The 12,606-nt window shown below is 40.2% G+C and overlaps 1 pseudogene; it reads left to right on the forward strand.

The window, feature by feature from the left end:
• The first annotated feature begins 8,842 nt into the window (after positions 1-8,842).
• Positions 8,843-9,255, forward strand: LOC116628542 (annotated as a pseudogene).
• The last annotated feature ends 3,351 nt before the right edge of the window (positions 9,256-12,606 follow it).

The following is a 12,606-nucleotide window of genomic DNA, read 5'->3' on the forward strand; positions in this document are numbered from 1 at the left end:
CCTGTAATTCAGATCATGATAAGAAGTTAGGAGAGGTTAAGTAAATCGGGGAAACTGCTCTGAAAGCCTGTTCGGTAGTGGAACCTGGAATTACTCTAAAATTTTCCCCATTGTGTCCTGAAGCTGCCAAGGCTCTGAATGCTCTAATCTCTCTGGGCACTGACATTTGATGCTGCCCAAAGTGTTGTTTAACTTATTAATAATGACCTCTGTTACTTTTAAATTATACTCTTATTGTGAATTTTATTTGTTTTTTTAAAAGGTTTTATTTATTTATTTGAGAGAGAGAGAGAGAGAACAGCAGGCAGAGAGAGAGGGAGAAGCAGGCTCCCTGCTCAGCAGGGAGCCCAACGTGGGACTCTATCTCGGGACCCTGGGATCATGACCTGAGCCTAAGGCAGATGCTTAACCTTCTGAGCCACCCAGGAGTCCCAGATATTATTGTGAATTTTAAACCACTGTGAAAGGCAAGTCTTCATTCCCACTGCTTACTACCCCAATTTGGGTCTCTTGGAGATCTTGGGAGGAAGTGAATGTGGAGATACTGCTCTGTGGGCTTCAAAAAACATGGTAAATATTAGAAAAACACAGCAAAATATAACATTGACGGGAGTTTTCAATAACGTAGGTATAATTGATAACTGTGTAGATTTCAGTGTAGATATAATAAATAAAGCTAATATAGCATAAAGGGGGAGGGTAAGGGGACCATTAAGGTGAGGTTTCTATTATCAGTTGAAGTGGCAAAGTATTGATTCTAAATAGATTATGAGAAATTAAGTAGGTAGTTTGTAATCCATAGAACATCCGCAAAAATGTTATACAAAGATATATTCAACATCACAATACTAAAAAGCATTCAAATAAGGCAAAAGGCAAGAAAGAGGAAACAGGATAATGAAAAACAAAGAGGACAAAAAAATAGAAATGTAATAGATCTAAATTGAAACATCAATAATTACATTATTTGTCAATGGTCTAAATACATAACCAAATGACTGAGACTGTCAGAATTGATTTAAAGAACAAAATAAAGAAGACCCAACTATATGCTGTCTACAAGCAACTCTTTTCAAATATAATGATACAGGTAGCTTAAAAGTAAGAGGATGAATGAAAATATACCATGCAAACATCGATCAAAAGAAAGCAGGAGCATCTACGTTATCAGACAATTTAGACTTGAAAGCATACACAATTACCAGAGACAAAGAGGGTCAGTCAATTCACCAAGAAGATATAATAATTTTAAATGTGTACTGTATTATATCTAACAACAATCTCAAAATACATGCAGCAAAAGTGATAGAATAAACACATCCACAATTATAATTGGCGTCTTCAACATTCCTCTCTCCGAATTAGTAGGCAAAACATCAGCAAGATTATAGATGAACTGAATACCGCCATCAACCAACTGGATCTAACTGACATTTATAGAACACCCCAAAACAGCAGAATACACACTCTTTTTTTTTTTTTAAGATTTTTATTTATTTATTTGACAGAGAGAGAGACCGAAAGCAGGAACACAAGCAGGGGGAGTGGGAGAGGGAGAAGCAGGCTTCCTGCCAAGCAGGGAGCCCGATGCGGGGCTGGATCCCAGGATTCTGGGATCATGACCTGAGCCGAAGGCAGACGCTTAACGACTGAGCCACCCAGGCACCCAGAATACACACTCTTTTCAAATGCACATGGAACATTCAACAAGATTGACTATATCCTGGATCATAAAACAAACCTTAACAAATTTAAAGAATTGAAATTAAACAGAATGTGTTATCTGACAATAATGAAATGAAACTCTCGAAATCAGTAGTAGAAAGATCACAGGAAAATCTCCAAAAACTTGGAAACAACGCATATCTAATTAATTCATGGGTCAAATAGTAAGTCTCAAGAAAAATAAAAAAATATATGGAACATAATTTAAATGAAAAGACAAAATGAAAACCTACAGCTATCAAAATTTCAGGGTCAGAAAACAAATTGTTTGTTGTCAGGGTTGGGATGGGGAGAATGGGTGACTACAAAGGGAACAGGGGAATTTTTTGACAAGATGGAACTCTTGTATATCTTGATTGTAGTGATGGTTACACAACTGTATGTATTTTTCAAGACTAATGGAACTGTATACAAAAAGGAGTGAATTTTCTTCTAAATCATAACTTAATGAAAATAATTTTAATAGTCACTTGTGGGGCACCTGTGTGGCTCAGTCGTTAAGCATCTGCCTTCAGCTCAGGTCATGATCCCAGAGTCCTGGGATCGAGCCCCGCATCGGGCTCCCTGCTTGGTGGGAAGCCTGCTTCTCCCTCTCCCACTCCCCCTGCTTGTGTTCCCTCTCTCACTGTTTCTTTGTCTGTCAAAAAGATAAATAAAATCTTTAAAAAAATAGTCATTTGTTAAATGAAGAACATAAGTAGATCAGTGTTAATTCTGTGATTCCAACTTCATATCTGAAAAATAAACCAATTGATGAAAAGAGCAATGTATCTATTCATGTATGTATATTTCAGTATGCATAGAAAAATGAATACCAAGTAAAATCAAATGATAGCAGTGACTACCTTTGGGAAACAGGATGGAGGAATACTGGTCAGGTAAGAGACTTTCACTGTGGCTATGAGGCATTTTAAACAGCACATAAATTATTTCTATTTATAATCCATTATGAAATAGCATATGTGGAAGGTATTCTGATAGGCAGTAAGGGTACTGAGGAGAAGTATAAAAATGGTATTCAAAATACACTTAAAACATATTTGTCTAACTCTTTGTTCCACTAAAATTAATGTAGGAATGATAACTAGCTTCACATAGTTTATGATAGAAAAAAATGCAAAAAATACAATGTTCAGTGGATACAGCTAAAATTTAAATAAATGTGGTCTATATTCCTTCTGAATTACAGTTCATTAAGGGAAAATGTTATGCCCTGAGTGAATAATAATAGTATCTTTTAAAGAACATCAAATGATCAGGAACTGTGCCTGAGTATTATTATTATAATAGAAAAAATGTCGTAAAGGAATATGGGTCTCTTGTCATGAACATAAGAATTTCTAGGTGTTTCAGGTGCACCTAGGTGGCTCAGACGGTTGAGCGTCCAACTCTTGATTTCAGGTCAGGTCATGATCTCAGGGTCATGGGACTGAACCCCACTTGGGGCTCCACACTCAGCAGGGAATCTGCTTGGGAATTCTCTCTCTCCCTCTCCTTCTGCCCCTCCCCACCTCTCTCTCTCTCTCTCAAATAAATAAATAAATAAATCTTTTTTTGAAAAAGGAATTTCTAGGTGTTTCCGACCCAGACAAGGAAAGGGGGCTGTGTGTCTCAGTGACCTCTGTCCTCCCTTAGCAAGGCTTATAGACTGATGAAGGATCAGCAGCCCCCCAGACCTCTTTACCTTATGCAATACATTCACAGGGGTGGGAGAATCAGCAGTCTCACTTGCCAGCCCACAGCCTGTCACTAGCCATACATCAGGTTTCCATAGTAACAAGGACACAGTCCTGTCACCTCAGCAACACAGGCTCTATCCACAAGCCTGCTCTTCATGGCTGCTCTGCTCTGTTTGCAAGGAAGGATGGTATTTCTACTCTCAGAGTCCAATAACTTCCTGGCTACCAAAAAGCAAGTGGACTCTCACCTGGTTCCAAACTCTCCAGTGCCTTGCCAGAGCTCTGCAGGTAAAATGCAAACTCCTGACCATGGCCTAGAGGGCCCTGTGTGCTCTGGCCCCTGCCTTCCTTACTAGTCCTATCTGGGGCCACTCCGTCTCTCATACTCACTCTGCTACACTGGCCTCTCTCCATTCCAAAAGGGCCAAACTACTTCCCACCCTAGGGCCTTTGCACATGCTGCCCCTCCCCGCCTGGAATTCTCTCCCACCCTAGCTCTCTCCTACTCACACTTCAGGTTACCCTTTAAATGTAATTTCTCAGAGAGGATTTCTTTACCTCCTTACCATCTGAATTAGATCCCCAATATTGTTCTTTCACAAGATGCTGGATTTTGCACCATGAAGGCCACTTGAGCAAAAGTGCTTGACAAAAAGGGAAAAATGCAAGTAAAGCAGATGGCATAGTGCCTGGAATATAGTTGTTACTCAATCCAGGTACCATACCCTCTTTGTCCTGGCCCCCTGGTACAATTCTCTTTGGTAGCTGAGGAGGGAAGAGAGGCGATAACTCACACAAGGTCCTGTCAACGGTGAAGGCTCAGGCACTGAGACTCAGACAGCGCTTCTGACTCTTGCCCCAGGTCCCTCCCTGTGGATCCATTGCCACCAAATGCCTCATCTTTCTGGAGCTCCAAGAAGGTCCCAGCCTCCAGCTCATGAATACACCTGAACTGAACCTACTGGACCCAAAAAGGCCACAGCAAAGGCATAATCATTCAGTAGAAAATACTAAGTCTTTTTCTCTGACTCCACTCCAACAGACAACTCATTCTATAGCATTCTTTATCACAGAAATGACCCTAAATCTGTTATATAATGTAGCTGAGGGTGTCTGTTTTCCTTCTTCTTTTAACATTCTCAAAATTCTCCCTAAGACATAGTGACAATCTTAAGGAAAATGAAATTTCTCTTAAAGAGGGGAAAAGATGATAGGGCGCCTGGGTGGCTCAGTCGGTTAAGCGACTGCCTTTGGCTCAGGTCATGATCTCAGGGTCCTGGGATCGAGCCCCACATCAGGTTCCTTGCTCCGCGGGGAGTCTGCTTCTCCCTCTGCCTGCAGCTTCCCCTGCTTGTGCTCTCAATTTCTCTGTCAAATAAATAAATAAAATCTTTAAAAAGAAAAAAAAAAGGGGAAAAGATGGAATGAGAAAGAAAGAAACATGTGCTGCCAGTCTCTTCTATACATTCTAGATATTCTGATTGGTATCAGGATATCCTTTTACAGATTATAAGAGTGAGGCTCAGAGAGGTTAAGTACGTGCCAGGGCCAGACAACTACTAAGATAAAGAAATGCTATCATAATCCCCATGTGCTTGATTCAAAGTCCTGTGTTTGGAACCAGGCACTCCACCTCCTCTTTAGATGGACTATGCAGAGCAATGGGGACTCTCATACACAATTTGTTGGATTATAATCTTGCATCAATTTACAGAGCAATTTGATCATATCTAGCAGATTGTGCCTATCTGATGACACCTCAAATGGACCCAGAATCACTGTCATGTGTGCCCAGGGAGGCCCGTACAGGAAAGGCCTTTACACCACTCTTTTTAAAAGCACAAATCTGAAAATAACTCAAACATCCATCAACAGATTATTCTGGATAAATAAATCATGGTACAATCATACAATGAAATACAATATACCAGTCAAAAATAGAATGTAGGTGAATCTCAGAAACAAAATATGTGGTGGAAACTGCAAGTTATACAATGATACCTAGGTAAACCCACATACATATGTTACCAAAACTCAAACTCGTTTGTACACCCAGTGTGCAGTATGCCAATATTTGAGACACTGGTTTTGAGGTAAAGAAAACTATTATCGGAAGGGCAGCCCAATGAGAAGGCAGGGGATCATTCCCAAAGCTGCCTTGCCTTGAGCCTAGGGACAGCTTATATACATGAGAAGAGGGGTTTCTTGAAACTTTGAGGGTGGGGAAAGACCTGGAAACAATCTGGAGGTAAGCATTCTTGCAGACAATGAGGTGATATTTGGGACCTGGTACGATCAGATTCGTCAAGACAGATGTTACTGTCCAGTCCCCACTAGGTTTCCATGATCAGTGGGTAAACAGGGACTAGGGGTAAAAAAGGCAAAATTAATGATTGGTTGTGCATGAGGTTAAGAGGTGCATAAAGCATAAGTAGGGAACAAAACAAAATGTGGAGCTAAGTTAATAATGCAACTAATACAACTATAGTTCTGTTTATGCTTTCAAAACAGGTTCAGGAACTAAGCATCAGGTCTCACATATAGTAAGGAATGTAAAGACTTACCTATGAATTTTTATTAAAATATAGATGTTTAGGACCTACTCTAGACTTACCGAATCTATTAGACATCCCCTTGATGTATATTCTTACTGCATGCTTGGTATATTCATGGTATATTGTGTATGTTATGTCCTGTGATTATTATATATCTTTTTTTTTGAGAGAGAGAGAGAGAGAGAACATGCACACGAGCAGGAGTGCAGGTGTGGGGGAGGGGCAGAGGGAGAGGGAGAGAGAGAATCCCAAGCAAGCTCCACACCCATCATGGAGCCTGACATGGCTTGATCTCACAACCCTGAGATCATGACCTGAGCTGAAATCAAGAGTCAGACACTTAACCTACTGAGCCACCCAGGTGCCCTGGATTATTATAAATCTTGAGATTTTTGTTCCTTTATAAAAATTATGTTCATCTATTTTTTGCAAATCAGATGTAACATTCATTGTCTTCATTGAAAATATGCATAATAATGGTCCTTAAACACATTCTGTCTAAAACTTTGTGAATTGTCTTTGTTATCATTGTTTTGTATGCCACAGAAACAAAATTTCCTTGTCAATTATATTATTCTTGTTATAAGCTCCTCAGCTTTTTCCCTTTAGAAAATTACCATCAATAAATTAACCACAGGGGCACCTGGGTGAATCAGTGGATTGAGCGTCCGACTCTTGGTTTTGGCTCAGGTCTTGATCTCAGGGTCCTGGGATGGAGCCCTGCATTGGGCTCCTCACTCAGCACAGAGTCTGCTTGGGATTCTCTCTCTCCCTCTCCCTCTGCCCCTCACCCCACTCGCACTCTCTCTAAAATAAATAAATAAAATCTTTAAAAAATAAATAAAATGAATTACCACAGCCATTTTAAGCCTCTGTCATGTACTTCAATTCCGACTCCAATTCCCATGTTTTTTCCACACCATGAAACAATTCTCCAACACCAGCTGGGTGTCCTACATTTCAATTCAATTCTGACACTATCTACCTGGAGTAGATAGCCCCCCCCCCCCACTTCAGACATCAATCTCAAGTCCAGGTTGTCACCTATGCCTCTGACTAATAAGCTATAGATTTGGAGGTTCCAACCTCCAAAGTAACATTTTATTTACTTATTTTACCTACTCATTGTACTTACTAGATTACTGGTTTATTATAAAAGGATATAACGCAGGAACGCCAGATGGAAGAGATGCATAAGGGATGGTATAGGGAAAAGGGTGCAGAGCTTTCTTACCATGTCCAAGGGCACCACCCTCTCCAAATCTCCGTGTGTTCACCAAACCAGAACAGCTCTGGGCCCCATCTTTTTGGGTTTTTATGGAGGCTTCTTTATGTAAGCACGATTGATTAAATCACTAGCCATTGGTTATTTTTTAAGGTTTTTTTTTCAGCAATCTCTACGTACAATGTGGAGCTCAAATTCACGACCCCAAAATCAAGAATCTCTTGCCCTACTGACTGAGCCAGCCAGGAACCCCTGGCCAATGGTTATTGAACACTTATCTCCAGTCCCTCTCCCTTCCCCAAAGGGTGGTGCAGGGTGGGACAGAAAGTTCCAACTCTCTAATCACAAGATTGGTTCCCCTAGCAACCAGCCCACCCTTAGGTTACCTCAGGTCTTTCCAAATTGACTCATTAACATAACAAAAGATACTATTATCGCTCTCTTCACTTAGGAAATTCCAAGGGTTTTAGGAGCTCTGTGCTAGGAACAGAGACGAAGACCAAATATATATTATAAATCAAAATGTCATATCTGTAAATAGTTTTTTTTTTACTCTGATGCTTGCCCAAAGACTCTGAAATCAGCTACAGGCCAGAGTTCACGTCTTCAGGAAAGGACTGCTTCAGAGCTTGGCAGAAATCGATTTCAACACAAAGAGGATGAAAATTTGCCTAGTAAAGAAAACTATGAGTGAGCCCTTTTAAGATTCAGACAGTGCGTTACTTACATAGACATTAAAAGGATGAGTAGCCAAAGGTAACAGTTCTTCTTGTCCCTGGTATCGGGGAAAAAAACGCAAAAAGGGGCCAGAAGACTGCAACATGGATTATAGGACACCCTATTTCTGGGGAGTCAATACTGTCCTGCAGCTCCACAGTTTTATAGCCTATAGCTGTACCTCAAAAGAGAGAGGCAGAAAGACTCACACCTCATCAGAATCCAGGAGGCAACAAGAAACTCTTAGGATAACCTCCTGCTAGAGAAGAAGGCAAGTGAGAAATGCTGTGGTAACAGCTTCTCAGAAGGCTTCCATGCTCTCATGCTCTGGAAAACCAATAAAATGCATTCTTCCATGACTCAGATGAGCTGAGGTTTGAGTCTTAGCCTACATGGCCGATGTGGATACATGCAAAGTTATTGTGGTGCTAGAAAGGAGCTGTTTCCCCAAAAAGGACTATTTTAGCCTACTGAGACTTGAAAGAGTACATTTGTGGATATGGACTTCTGAAGTCTTTGTTTCAGCAACTTAAACCATACCAATGGACTGAGTCCTGATTTCCAGAATGCTTTTTTAGTTCAGAAGCAGGTGGGTCCATGAGACTACTAACCCAAGATCCAGCAGAACAAGAGTTAATTATATAGGACTGAATGACCTGATGAGGGACGCTTGTAGTTTTTGTTTGGAATATTGTTGATACTGTTTTCATCTATGTTCTGGATATATAATGTGGCCCTACATCTTTCTGACACTATCTATAACCTTTAACAATTTACTACATCTTGCATTTGTAAATTGAAATAAAACATTTGTAAATGACTTTTTTTCTCACTGACCCCCAACCCTCTGTAGAATTTACAAACTTTAATTGGGTCTTCTTACTTTTAATTGCAATATAATGATTTGCACAGATTCAGTAATAGTGTGTGCTCCTTGGAGCATGGTAGCAATGAAGATGAAATAGGACATGCCCCCGCCAGTGGGGGGGGGGGGGGCTCTGGCCCCATCGACTACAAGTAGAACCTGTTGGGTGACAGGATGTTTGCTGTGGGCATTGGGACACTGCTCTTAGGATACTAGAGCAGGATGAAGTGGAACCATGAAGGCAGGTGACTGCAGATTGAGGACTTGGAGGCCTCTGTTGCAAGTAGAGAAGGATGGGAGGGTCCTGAAGATGCTTCTGGAGAACCTGGAGAAGGAGGCCATCATCATGAAGGACATGCCTGACTGGAAGGTGGGTGAGTCTGTGTTCACACAGTGAACTGGGTGACCCCCCATGATGGGTGAGCTCATGGGCTGGGCATGAACAAGGAGATACTCAATGCCAACCATGGCTTCATGTGGTACATGTAGGGACCTGGACCCCTCAGACCACTGGACCCCTGCACCCTCCCTACTGGGAAAGAATAAATGCTCTGGAGACCAGCCAAAAAAAAAATGCATGCTCCTTTTTAACAGGATATAATTAGAAACTTTGGTTATGCAACTAAGGCCTTGCCTGAAATACCATATTTGAGAATGATATTCATTTAATCAGGTATGGCCAGCTATAGTTAGAGAATTAAGGTTGACCCTAAAGAACCCACTGAAGAAAACTGGTTTGATACTTGGCTAACAGGGTGTCCAGTCTTTTAGGTAAGAAAGGAACTCTGCCTTATAGGCTGGCCAGGAACTCTGAGATAGTTTGGTAACCTTGAGAAAAGAATTTCCCCCAATTTACACATCTTGGAGGTGAAGTCTGGGGGAGAGAGTTTCTTGGCTTTTCTTGCTAGCCTTAGGATAGGTAAATAATAAGAGGCTTTTAAAAGTACAATGTGGAAACCCACAGCTAACCTTGTACTCAGTGGTGAAAGACTAAAACCTTTCCTCTAAGATCAGGAACAAGACAAGTTTGCCCACTTTCACCACTTCAATTCAACATAGTACTGAAAGTTCTATCCAGGGCAGTTAGGTAAGAAAAATAAATTAAAGGGCGCCTGGGTGGCTCAGTCCTTAAGTGTTTGCCTTCCGGTCAGGTCATGATCTCAGGGTCCTGGGAAGGAGGGAGCCCTGTATCGGGCTCCCTGCTTGGCGGGAAGCCTGCTTCTCCCTCTCCCACTCCCCCTGCTTGTATTCCCTCTCTCGTTGTCTCTCTCTCTGTCAAAAAAATAAATAAAATCTTAAAAAAAAGAAAAATAAATTAAAAGCACCCAAATTGGAAAGGAAGAAGTAAGATCATCTCTGTTCACAGATGACATGCTCTATTATGTAGAAAAACCTAAATATTCCACAAAAAAACCTGTTAGAACTAATAAACTAATTCAGCAAAGTGGTAGGATATGAAATCAATACATAAAAATCAGGTTTGGAAGACTTAATATTGCTAAGATGTCAATACTACCCAAAGTGAACTATAGATTGATGAAATCCCTATCAAAATTCCATTGATGCTTTTTGCAGAAATAGAAAAATTTATCCTAAAATTATTATGGACTCTCAAGGGACGTAAAGAACGAAAATAATCTGGAAAAAAAAAAGTTGGAGGTCTCACACTTCCTGATTTTAAAACTTACTACAAAGCTACAATAATCAAAACAGTGTAGCATTGGCATAAAGACAGACCTTTAGATCAATGAAATAGAACAGAGAACCCGGAAATAAAGCTTCGCACATATGATCAATTGATTTTTGACAGGAATGCCAAAACCGTTCAATAAGAAAACAATGGTCTTTTCAACAAATTGTTCTGGGGAAACTGGATATCCATATGCAAAAAAAATGAAGTTGGACTCCTACCTTATACCACATACAAAAATTAATTCAAAATGGATTTAAGACCCAAATTTAAGACCTGATGTTATAAAACTCCTGGAAGAAAACATAGGAGAATATCTTCATGACACGGATTTGGCAATTATTTCTTAGAGATGACACCAAAAGCACAAGCAACAAAAGCAAAAATAGACAAATGAGACTACATCAAACTTAAAAATTGTGCAGCAAAGGAAGCAATCAACAGAGTGAAAAGGCAACCTACTGAATGGGAAATAATATCTGCAAGCCAGATATCTGATAAGAGGTTAATATCAGGGTATATAAAGAACTCGTACAACTCAACAACAACAAAAAACAAGGAACCAGATTTAAAAATAGGCAAAGGACTTGAATAGACATTTCTCTAAAGAAAATACACAGATGGGGGCGCCTGGGTGGCTCAGTCAGTTAAGCATCTGCCTTCGGCTCAGGTCATGATCCCAGGGTCCTGGGATTGAGTTCCACATCAGGCTCCCTGCTCTGTGGGGAGCCTGCTTCTCCCTCTCCCTCTCCCTCTCCTGCTCCCCCTGCTTGTGTGCGCTCTCTCTCTGACAAATAAATAAATAAAATCTTTAAAAAAAAAGTTAAAAAAAAGAAAATATACAGATGACCAATAAACACATGAAAAGATGTGCATTACAAATCATGGGGGAAATGCAAATCAGAACAATAACAAGATACCACTTCATACCCATTAGGATGGTTATTATCAAAAAAACAGAAAATAACAAGTATTGTTGAGGATGTGAAGAAATTGGAAACCTTGTGTATTGCTTACAGGAATGTAAAATGGTGCAGCTACTGTGGAAAGCATCATGGTGTTTCCTCAAAAATTAAACATACAGGGGCACCTGGGTGGTTCAGATTGTTAAGCGTCTGCCTTCAGCTCAGGTCATGATCTCCGGGTCCTGGGATCCAGCCCCGAGCTGGACTCCCAGTTCAGTGGGAAGTCTGTTTCTCTCTCTCCCTCTGCCTCTCTCCCTGCTTGTGCTCTCTCTCTCTCTCCCTCTCTCAAATGAATAAATAAAATCTTAAAAAAATTAAACATACAATTAATATATGATCCAGCAACTCCACTTCTAGGTACATACCCAAAAGAATTGAAAGCAGGGGTTTAGATAGATATTTATACACTGATGTTTATAGCAGCATTATCCACAATAGCAAAAATGTGCAAACAACCCAAGTATCTATCAAGGAATGAATGGATAAACAAAATGTGGTATGTACATACCATAGAATATTATTCAGCTTTAAAAAGGAATAAAATTCTGACACATAATACAATATAGATGAACCCTGAAGACATTATGATAAGCCAGACACAAAAGGAAAAATATTGTGTATTTGTATACCACTTATATTGGATATTGCATACCACTTATACATGGTACCTGGAGTAGTAAAATTCATAGAGATAAAAGTAGAAAAGTGGTTACCAGGAGCTGGAAGGGGGGATAATGGGAAGTTACAGTTTCAGTTCAGGAAGATGAACAAGTTTTGGAGATGGATCATTGTGATGGTTTTACAACAATGTGAATGTTCTTTTTTTTTTTTTTAATTTTTTATTGTTATGTTAATCCCCATACATTACATCATTAGTTTTAGATATAGTGTTCCATGATTCATTGTTTGTGCATAACACCCAGTGCTCCATGCAGAACGTGCCCTCCTCAATACCCATCACCAGGCTAACCCATCCTCCCAACCCCCTCCCCTCTAGAACCCTCAGTTTGTTTTTCAGAGTCCATTGTCTCTCATGGTTCTTCTCCCCCTCCGATTTCCCCCCCTTCATTCTTCCCCTCCTGCTACATTCTTCTTCTTCTTTTTTTCTTTCTTAACATATATTGCATTATTTGTTTCAGAGGTACAGATCTGAGATTCAACAGTCTTGCACAATTCACAGCGCTT

Source organism: Phoca vitulina, unplaced genomic scaffold, assembly GCF_004348235.1.
Source record: "Phoca vitulina isolate PV1807 unplaced genomic scaffold, GSC_HSeal_1.0 scaffold122, whole genome shotgun sequence".
NCBI lineage: Eukaryota > Metazoa > Chordata > Mammalia > Carnivora > Phocidae > Phoca > Phoca vitulina.